Source organism: Condylura cristata, unplaced genomic scaffold, assembly GCF_000260355.1.
Source record: "Condylura cristata isolate star-nosed mole 26May11 unplaced genomic scaffold, ConCri1.0 scaffold00063, whole genome shotgun sequence".
NCBI lineage: Eukaryota > Metazoa > Chordata > Mammalia > Eulipotyphla > Talpidae > Condylura > Condylura cristata.
The window spans coordinates 655,372-665,532 of NW_004567164.1; the positions used below are offsets into that span (position 1 = coordinate 655,372).

General features: G+C 50.2%; 1 non-coding gene across 1 annotated transcript; it reads right to left on the bottom strand.

The window, feature by feature from the left end:
- Positions 1-7,960: 7,960 nt before the first annotated feature.
- On the bottom strand, positions 7,961-8,033 carry TRNAF-GAA. The gene has a single exon. It is a non-coding gene; the product is annotated as a tRNA-Phe (tRNA).
- Between the last annotated feature and the right edge of the window lie 2,128 nt (positions 8,034-10,161).

Genomic DNA, 10,161 nt, shown 5'->3' on the forward strand with positions numbered 1-10,161 from the left:
GGGGGAGCAGCACTGTATGGTGGAGCAGCACTCTGGTGGGGGGCAGCACTGTATGGGGGAGAGCAACTGTATGGTGGGGCAGCACTCTGTGGGGGAGCAGCACTGTATGGTGGAGCAGCACTTCGTGGGGGAGCAGCACTGTATGGGGGAGCAGCACTCTGTGGGGGAGCAGCACTCTGTGGGGGGCAGCACTGTATGGGGGAGCAGCACTCTGTGGGGGGCAGCTCTTTGGGGGACCCTTGGAGTCCTGAGCATTACAATTTGTGAATGAACTCGTGTGATTTGTGCCAAAATAGATCTAGCTTGATTTTTAACATTGTGGGTATTATGGACCTATTTTCTCAGAGTTTTGATGGTAAAAATGAGGATGATTGCTGTGTGAACGCCAGCGAGACCCAGACGACTGAAAAGGTCTAAGCGCAGGCGCGATTTTAATGCTCGGGAAAGGATGCACATGACTGGATCAGCGAGGTCAGCGATCAAAACCCAGAGCACCGGGGGATAGAAGCGATTGCCCTGGGCTGGCGGAGACAGGCAGGTGAAAGGCCCGAATATCACAGCCCAGCGTGAGACAGCTGCGACTTCTGACTCCTCTCAAGGTTTTCCCCTCCTGCAGAACAACAACCAACAGATCAAGACCTGGGGGCTTAAGACTTGGAAGAGAACCAGGGACCTTGTTGTTGATCTATTTCCTGAAGATTGCAACTATTGGGGGGACCCAGAGGCACCATTTCATACTATGTATCCACCTTGCATATAACACTGATCCTGTTTACCTTACTGTTTACAATGTTTCAGCTTCAAGCAATGAGTCAGATCCTGGCAACCAAACAACTTTCCCCTAGCTCTCCAGGGCTTTACTTTGGAACATGACTTAAATTTGTCTTTGGGCTTTGCAGAGATTTCATGAAGCGCTTGGACATGTAAAACTACTGTTGCTATCTTGCTCCAATATAAACCAGTCAGACTTGGTGCTTCTGCCTGACCATTGAGCAGACAGTGCAATTGCAAAACTGGGCACATTCCATTTATATTGTAAACTAGAAGCTACAAAGAAGTGAAAGAATTCTGTTTTCTAAGTGTGGGGCATCTCTTGTGTTTTGTAACACAACAATGTTACAAAAGATTGTGGTTTGCTGATTCTTGATAGTGAGACATTCCTGGTTTATTGGAGTAATATGGTTACTTTTTAGTTCCTTCAAAATGTGCAGAGGCAGTCACTGAGATTTTTGGCCTCACATAAATGGAAGTCAGTCACCTCTTTACGCATCTCCCTACAAGAAGGGAGATGCTGGTCACAGGAAAAAACTGTTAAATCATTGGTGGGTTATCACATCTTCTATTCAAGCTGCAGGATAAGAAGAATGTGCTTTAATTTGGAAATAGTTCAAAGATGAGACTGGAGAAAAGGATCACCTGGAAACAGAATGATACATGTTCTTTTTTCCACCGCACTTTATGTTTTTGTTATGTGCAATTGTGGCAAAAGCTCATACATTAAACAAAAGAAAAAGAAAAAGATACTTTTGGGAGGCAGAAGGAAGAAATGACTGCTTCAGAATGAATAATTTTAAAGGTTACCAGAGAAGGACAGCCTGCTGGCCAAGTTATACAGGCCTTTCTTGATTTCTTTACCAAAAGTATAACTTACTGATAGCTCTGTATTTCACAAGTTGAAATGGTTGCTGTGATTTATAACGTGATGAGAAGTGGAAAAGAGGCTGGGAGGGTGAAGAGGAAGTCAGAGATCTTTTAACATGTTAAGTTTTTGACATCAGTGAAGATGTCAGCTATGTCATCGGATATTTCTTCATCGATACATGGAGTCGGAGGTTGAAGCTCGGGAGCCCCTGGGGTACTGGTGATATTTAAAGTCCCATGATCAGGTTAGCCCACATAGAAGAAGATGTATAGCAGCAGGGCCCTAGAAAACCCCAAATCTTAGAGAGCGGGAAGAGGAGGAAAGAGAGAGGGAGATCCATTCCAATAGAAAGAAAATCGAGAGTGGAGTGCTGGACGCCAAGTGAAGATTGCGTTTCTGTGAAGAGCGAGGATTAACTGCACGAAATGCTACTGAGAGGCAGAGCAGATTGAAGAAGGAAAGAACCCTTGGCTTTTGCAACTGAACATAGACGTCTCAGTAAAGTGGAGGAGACACGACTTGGATTTGGAGTGGGGTACAGAGAAGCACACAGCTAGGCCCCCCAGCTCTTCAGGTTCCAGCTTGGAGAGAGTAGCAGAGCAGGGCGAAGGAGATGGAACTCGTGCAAGGTAACAGTTCCGGTAATTCATTATGGAATCTACGAGTGTGGAAAGGAAGCCGTGGGGAGAAAGAAGATGAATCCCACAAGTTGCCGGTGGGCACGAGAGAGGAGCTTGAAAAGAACGGGCAAGTGGTAGCCAATAACCGCGGTGACGCAATTTTACCCTTTGGGTTGGTGCCTGGAGTTTAGTTCAACGCAAGGTCTAGGGCAACAGATTGCAGTGTGCTGCCTGTGTAGGTCACGAAATCAACTCACCGTGTCCTGACTAGAATTTTGATTTAAAGCTAACAGAAGGCGTGACAGGCAAGGGCTGTTAAGTAGCCTGCATCTGTCACTGCAGGTCCTGCTAGGAAAAAAAGTTTGGAAAACGAGTTGGAGAGAAAGAAAAAGTTCTTCAGAAATGAAAACTCTAGGCTGGGAGGGGGAGGTGGAGCAGGATGGGAAAAAAGGTCTGAGAGAATCCACTCCTCTGTCATACTTGAAGCCACTTTCCAGACAAGGTTTGGGAAGTATCTGTGTGCGCCCTTTGCAGGAAAGACAGGAAGACACCACGAGCAGAAATTTTTCCCTCATCAGTGTCACAGATGCCCAGAGACAGGAGTCCTCGGCGGCGACTTCTGACAGAATGATGCAGACAGATGTCATCTCGCCTAGCTCCTATTCTCTAAACCCGGCAGGTCCTCTCTCGGCAGGACGCTGTGGACAAGATGGATGGCGGCTGCTGTGACCTGAGCTCTGAGAACTGGGCTGTGGACCCGTGAGAGTGGAGACATTTTGCCTTTCTTTCTACTTCATCAGTCCTGAGGTTTGCTTTTCTGTAATTCATCCACCCCAGTGGGTTCTTAATACATCATTTGCACAAGGACACTCCGTGTTGTGCCCACTGTCCTGGGTGGACAAGATGGCTAAAATACAGTTCCCCTGTTCTCCGTGTTCAGGACACATCTTGATGTTCTCATTGCCTTTGAGGTAAAGTTCAAAGTCTTCAGATTGTCCAGATATGGTTGACAATGTGTTCTCCTCATCTGCTAATACATAACAAATTCCAGAACACAGAGGCCTGCCAATGCCCTCCCACCCCCAAGGCATCTGTAATTCCTGCAACTGTAACAGCCTTTGGCTTCAGCCCCCTGTAATCCGGGGAGATAAGCAGCCATTTCTGGCCTCAGAGACGCTTTGTTCCCTTTGTTTGCTAAATAAACCCATGATTGTTGTCTTTGAACCTGGTGGTCTTGCAATCATGAGCCCCCCTCCCCCCCCAAAGAACTCAGAAAGTGACTGGTAAACCAGTTGGGCACTGGCCTTGGCCAGTTTCATTGCTTCTTGTCATCCTGTATCGTCATCTGTGAATGTTACACGCTCAAAAGGGTTTTGTGGAGGTGATGCAGGTTAAGGCCCTGGTGAGAGGGTCCTAATCACGTCCTTAAAAGTGGCAGGGCAGAAGGGAGGTCTTAGACAAGTGATCTGAGAAGCACTTGACTCACCATGATGGCTTGAAAGAGCTGCGGGCTGCAGGCTTTGCCGGCTGGGACTGGTCCCTGCATACAAGCCAGCAAGGCAACATAGGCCTCAGCCCACTGAGAAGGAAATGAAGCCTTCCTCTGCTTCTCCAGAAAGGAACGCAGGCTACAACATCTTGATTTCACCATGCGAGACCACCCCAGACTTCGGACTACAGAACTGTGGGATAACACATTTGTTTTGTTTAGAAAGCTAAGAGGTTGGCGGTGATGTTGGGTCAGCCCCAGACAGTCCTTCTGCTATCTCCCTTGTTTCTGTGGGCTGATGGGGCCTCCTTGGGCAATTCTGCTTGGAAGCTGCCTCAGGGGCTGTAGTTCCCATCTTGACTTGCTGGGCAAGACAGCTCCCTTGCCTCCTGCTAGCTGTCTGGTAAGCTGGGACCACTGGCCTCTGGCTAGGAGTTCCCTAAGGCTGAGCAGCCGGGAGGGTAAGCCAAGCTGAAGCGTTCTCCAATCACTCAGGCTGGAGCTGGCGATGTCACCTCAACAAAATTCTGTCGGTCTTCGAAGTTCTGTGCTAGATGCCAGCTGACACAGGGTGTGATTACCGAGGGGTGGGCTGCGTCCGGGTCAGTTTGGGACACCAGCTACCACACACAGCCTCTTCGTCATCTTATTCCCCTTGGTCCATAGTTCTCTGCTGAGGTCTGTCGAGCTAGGAACTAGTGATTTTCTCATGTGCACCTTCTCAGCTTTGCACCTGCTGATGCTTCATGGAGGGACTCTTTCCCCTTCCTTCCTGACCTGCCTAATGATGGCTCCTCTCTAACACACCTCTGAGCTCTCACCCCCTGCAGTAAACCATTCCCATCTCAGGTTAAGTGCAGGTCGTGAAGAACAGATGGGTGGGTCTGAAATCTCACCCATTTCCTTGTCTCTATTCTCCACCCGCTGCGCTGCACCGGAGAAGTGAGAAGTAAGACGCTGTCCTCTCAGATTTCCCAGGGATCAGGTAAACACGCACAAGGAAGTTAAGGCCGCTCTCAGAAGGAGAGGCTGACAGACAACCCCTGGCACATAGTTATTAAAGGCCCAACAGCCCCCAACATGGCATTGTCCAAAGGCAGCGTTTCAGCTCTGTGAAAAGTGATGTATCCACAGGGACAAGGCCAGGGAAGGAAATAGTCAGTCGCGGGGCTGGAAGCGTGGGGGTCTTAGATTTCGTTGCTGGTACTATTCCGACGACCACAAAGCTGGACTGTTGACATGCAGAAGTCCTGAGCCTTCTCGGTTCCAAGCGTCCACAGCCGAGTCGCCGTCAGCACTGACCTGGCCCGAGGGGTCTTGACCCAGCGCGCCAGACGCGGCATTTTTAGCAAGGTCCGCGTGATTTCGCACTTGCGCTGGCGTTTTCGAAGCTCGCGCCACAGTCCTCCCCCTTTCCTTTATTGAGTATCAGCCCTTTTGCTGAACGGACCTTTGGGGCAAAGGACGCCTGGTCACGACGCTCATTCGCACCAGCCGGTGCTTTCCGCGGGTGCTTCCAGCCCGATTCTGCAGCCGCCGGCGGCGGTCGCCACAGGGCAGAGGACGGAGGACTGAGAACCCGCGAGAAGGTGGCGCCCCAGCGGCTCCGCCGCGCCCCGCAGCCTCCAGGACCCGCCGCGGCAGCCGGGGGGCGCGCGCCTGTCACCCGGCTCCGGGGAGGCTGAGACGCGCGGGTCGTGGGTGCCGGGGAGTTCAGAATCCCGGCGCTGTGTAGAGGAGGCGTCTGCACCGGGCCCGGCACCAACGTGGGGTACCAGAGTGTCTAAGGAGGGGGGACCCGGCTCAGGCCGGTCACGGAGCAGGTCAGGCTCCCGGTGCTGGGTGGCGGTGGGACCGCGCCTGCGAGCAATGTCTGCAGTTCCGCCCCGGACGGCCACGAGACTGGTCTTCTAGTTTCCCTGTTTAGGATTTTATGATCGGAAATGCCTACTCCCGGGCCCTCCCTGGTGGCGCTATGAAGCTGTCAGCAGCCACTGTGGCACGAGTTCACTCCCGGCCAGGGAGCTGACCCACATGGCCCAGCAGACCTCTCCTGAGCTAACTGCCCGCTGCTCCCCACATCAGTGGATTTCACTCTGATCGCTGGTTCTGCTCCCCACTCTCTCTCTGGCGAATCCCTCACTCTCTGCACCTCTGTCCTATACGCCAGTTTTTGTATGCATAAATAATTTTTTTCTAAGAAAATGCTTATTCCCTACTATGATTTTTTTTCCCCATAGAGGCCCTCGTGACTCCGGGGTGGGGCCGTGTACAGAATACCCTATGCTTCACATTAAGGTTGTGCAGGCACGGAGGGGTGGTGAGGTCGGCACTGCATGAACCGATTCCGAGGGGCCTGTTGCCCTGGGGATTTCTCCACACTGCCCTGGGCCTTTTCCCAACCTGAGTGACTAGGGCATTTAGTAACTACAATTGCTTAAGAATTGCATTGCAGGGACAGCTATATAAGCCAAGACAGATTTGCAACAGATGTGAATTTCTGGTTTCACTCGGGGACTTCGCTGACATTCTTACTGGGTTAGACGAAAGGCCTTGGGGGCCATTTATTTCACCACCACTCCAGTCTCTCCCCCATTCCTGAAGACTCCTGAGGGACAGCCCATCTTGCCCAACAATGGACGAAGAGCTGGAGATGTGACATTTATACATAATGGAATATTACTCAGCTATAAAATGATGATACAAGCACTTGAATATTACTCAGCTATAAAATGATGATACAAGCACTTGATACCAGCCACTAGGGAAATGCAAATTATAGCCATAGGAAGAGGTTACTACTCCTATCAGATGACACACTTCTCAGAACAGCTAAGACAGGAAACCATCACCCAGCATTTCCTTCTCCTTCTCTTTTACTCACAAAGTACAATCCTTCCAGTTCCACCCATGTTGTTGCACATGGCAAACTTTCATCATGTTTATAGCTGAGTAGTGTTCCATTGTGTAAATGTCACATCTCTAGCCCCTCGCCCACTGTTGGGCAAGGCGGGCTCTTCCTAGGATGGGGGGGGGGGGAGACTGGAGTGGAGCCGTGGAGAGCACAGGGAATAGGCAACAGAGCCCAAGTTCCAAGTTTCCTCTGTGAAGGAAGAGCTGGCCATAGTTTGCATCCTGCACAAAACGAAGGCAGCCTCCCTCTCTCTACCTAACCAGAGCTAAGCATTTGAAAGCTGGGAGATTGCTAGTTCCCTCTCCTAAGGCTGGAAGCCAGGTCTCAGCTGCTGAGCAGCTGACGAGAAAAAGGTGGAAGCAAAACCTGTTGCAACAAGTTTGGTAGTGGGTGGAAGGGGAGCCTGGGGAAGAAGGTTGGAGGCAAGACAGGAGGCTATTCTATTTTTGTTTAAATATGCAGGTCTGGGAGTTCTATAGTTTGAGGAATAAAGAAGAGAGAGCTCAAAGAAAGGCAGACAGGAATGGGGGGGGGCTCAAAAGCCAGATGTGGGCATTGATAAGCTCTGGGAATGGGAGAAAATTTACCCTCTGAGTAGGAAGGTGGAGGCTGGGTTGTGTGAAGAGCTCACAAATTAGGAGGCAAGAGAAAATGAAGCAAGGGAAAGGTCTCGACCCTCTCCTCTCTGGAGAGACCGTTCCTGGCCCTCCACAGCCAGGAGGCAGTTCTCCAGCCCCACCTGAGTGCCGGTCAGTCCCCACACCGCCTCATTTTCTCTTCAGAGTTGCACAGGCTCCACTTCCTAAATATGATGAAACATGAAGTCGAAAATAAAATGTAGTTAGTACCCCTCCTGTTACACTTCTCTTTCCATATTGATCTGGAAGACCCTACCTGTCTGTCCGAAGCTGGCAGATAGGATGAGAGGGGAATGGGGTCAGGATAGAAATGGACAGGACCGGGTGCTGTGGGGCCTTTGCTTTAGTTTATGGGATAACTTCATGGGAACGAGGAAGGGGAAGGTTTAGAGAAAAAAGAGCAAGGTGGAAGATACTATATATTACAAAGGAAACGGACAGTGGTTTTCTTCCAACACATTTGTTTTTGCTTCTTATCTTTTGTGATAGCCAAGGCGAAGCCTGGGTTACTCCTCCTGGAACAAAAATTTTACCGCGCAATCCTCGTGTCTTTCGAGTTGCAGAAAAAAGTCAGTTGTTTTTCGTGCGGCTCAAAGAGCATTTTCAGCTACCTTTAATACCCTAAAGATTCCAGATTCTAAAAGAATGTGCCCCGTCTGCCGAAACCCGGGATCGAACCAGGGACCTTTAGATCTTCAGTCTAACGCTCTCCCAACTGAGCTATTTCGGCTCCGCCCGCGCTGCTTCGAAACGAGCTGGATTGACCTTATCGGTTAAGGCGTTATCGCCAGCTTTTACTTGATAAACGCCAGGGCAAGTGCTATGAGGAAACCCAAGAGAAATCAGGACCGATTTCTGTATTCAAGTGACTTCCTGGTGTATGAGGAGAAAGACAGGTGACACGAGTCAAACTCGGAAGGATGGCTCTCACGACTGATTTAATTCCACAATTTATTCCCAGTTGAAATCACGCCTCGGGAACCTACCTACCACTCGCGCCGAAGGACGTCTTCCGCTAGCCAACTCTCCTCCGAGCTGTAGAGTTTGGGGCAGAAAAACAGGGCCTTGCATAAGTGGATTATAATTTTGTGCTGGTAGTTAATCGGGAGATGGGAGTCACGTTTGTATACGCTGGAGCCCCTCAAACAGCAATTTCAGAAAATTTCACGTTCCCTGGCCAGAATAAGGAGGCAAGGTGAGGGTTAGGGAAGTGCTACCCCCCACCCCCACCCCAGGGCAAACTTGTAAACACTAAACAGTAAATTCCGTATGTTAACTTTCAGTGTCTGTGAGGAGTTTCCTGCCTAGAAATGAGGAAACAGTTTTAGCTTTCCAAGTGCACCATGAAAAGCGATGGATTTTCGAAGATTTAATGACAAGACAGCTGGGAAGACAAGGAAGCTGTTTCCCAGAGACTTGTCTCAGATGTTTGAGTCTCCCCCACTTTTTGTCATCCTTGGGGTGACACAGCTTTTGTGGATTGACAGCTTGTAGCCTAGAGATACCAACAGAGGAACTTAATCCTGGGCTAAATCGTTCCTGGGCTCCCCTCTCTCTCTGTGGCTTCTGTCTGTGTTCGCCAAGGCAAGGGCAATGTATCTGTGAGGTTTTTTTCCCCTAGAAAGGCAATCCAGAAGGCCATGCCAATGAGGAGAGCTCGCCATCACAAAACTGAGAAAGAGGCAAACGGTGTTTCTGGCATCTCTGAATGCGCTCCCGAGAAATGTGCCGACAACCACTTGTAAAAGGCAGACATTGTGACCCTCCTGGCTTGGACAAGGTTTGTGATCTCTGCTCCCAGCCCTTGTTGGAAAGTTCTGGGCCTGGAATACCTGTAGGCCCGCGGTCTTTGTTACCGGATGTGCCACAGATTGTTTATTAGTTCCTGCTCATCCTAAGTTCAATGCACACATCTGTCTACAAGCTTCCAAAGATCCTGGGGCCCAGATTTTACTTACCAACATACGGTGTTGGGGGAAAGGGCTCCACAAACAGGTTTTATGGACCTGCCCCCACCCCAGACCATAGAGATCCAAGACGCCAGGACTACAAATCCCAGAATGTCATCACCGCTGAAGGAGGATTCTGGGACTTGAGGGTGGAGTTAAGCAGCCAGGCCTGGTGTATCACCACACCGGTAGGCCTGGGCGGTCCTTGGTTTTTCACCAACTTTCAGCCTGCTGTCGGGGTACCTGCTCAGCGGAACTGGTAGGACACATTCACCAGTTTATCTCTCTCTTTCTTCCTGAGTTATTCCTTTCTTCATTTCCCCTTTTTTTGTAAGCAAACTCTTTATTGCCCTTTTTGTGTGTTCCTGCGGTTGTCTCATAAATCCCTTTTAAGCACGGGGGTGAGCCCCCTCCCCCGCGACAGGCCACCCCATCTCACATGGGGTTGCCCTGTAACACAGGGATATGATGTCTTATGATCATGTTACATGAAGAGGTACTCTTGCTAATTAATGCACATACTCTGCTTTTCTTGGCCACTTCCTTTCCTCAAATAAATTCACAATCTCCAAAACTGCAGTGTCTGAGGTTGGACAGACACGTGTTTCCAGGGGAGAACTCCACCAGACAGAGATGTTTGTTGTATCCCAAAGAGCGGGTTTATTGTAAGAGGGAGAAGAAGGAAGGACATTTGCACAGACACAGCAGGCAGAAAGGGACGGGCTGCCAAGAGAGAAGCCTGCAAGGGCCCAGGCCGGCGGTCTCTGCCGGAAGCCGCCACTTCTGCTTTGCAGAGGGAGAAGGGGATGAAGAGAAGCCGCTGCCTGGTCCCAGGTCACCGTGGGCAGAAGGGCTGCTGCTCGGAGACTGCAATGAACTGCGAAGAGAAACACCTGTGTGGTCCTGGGC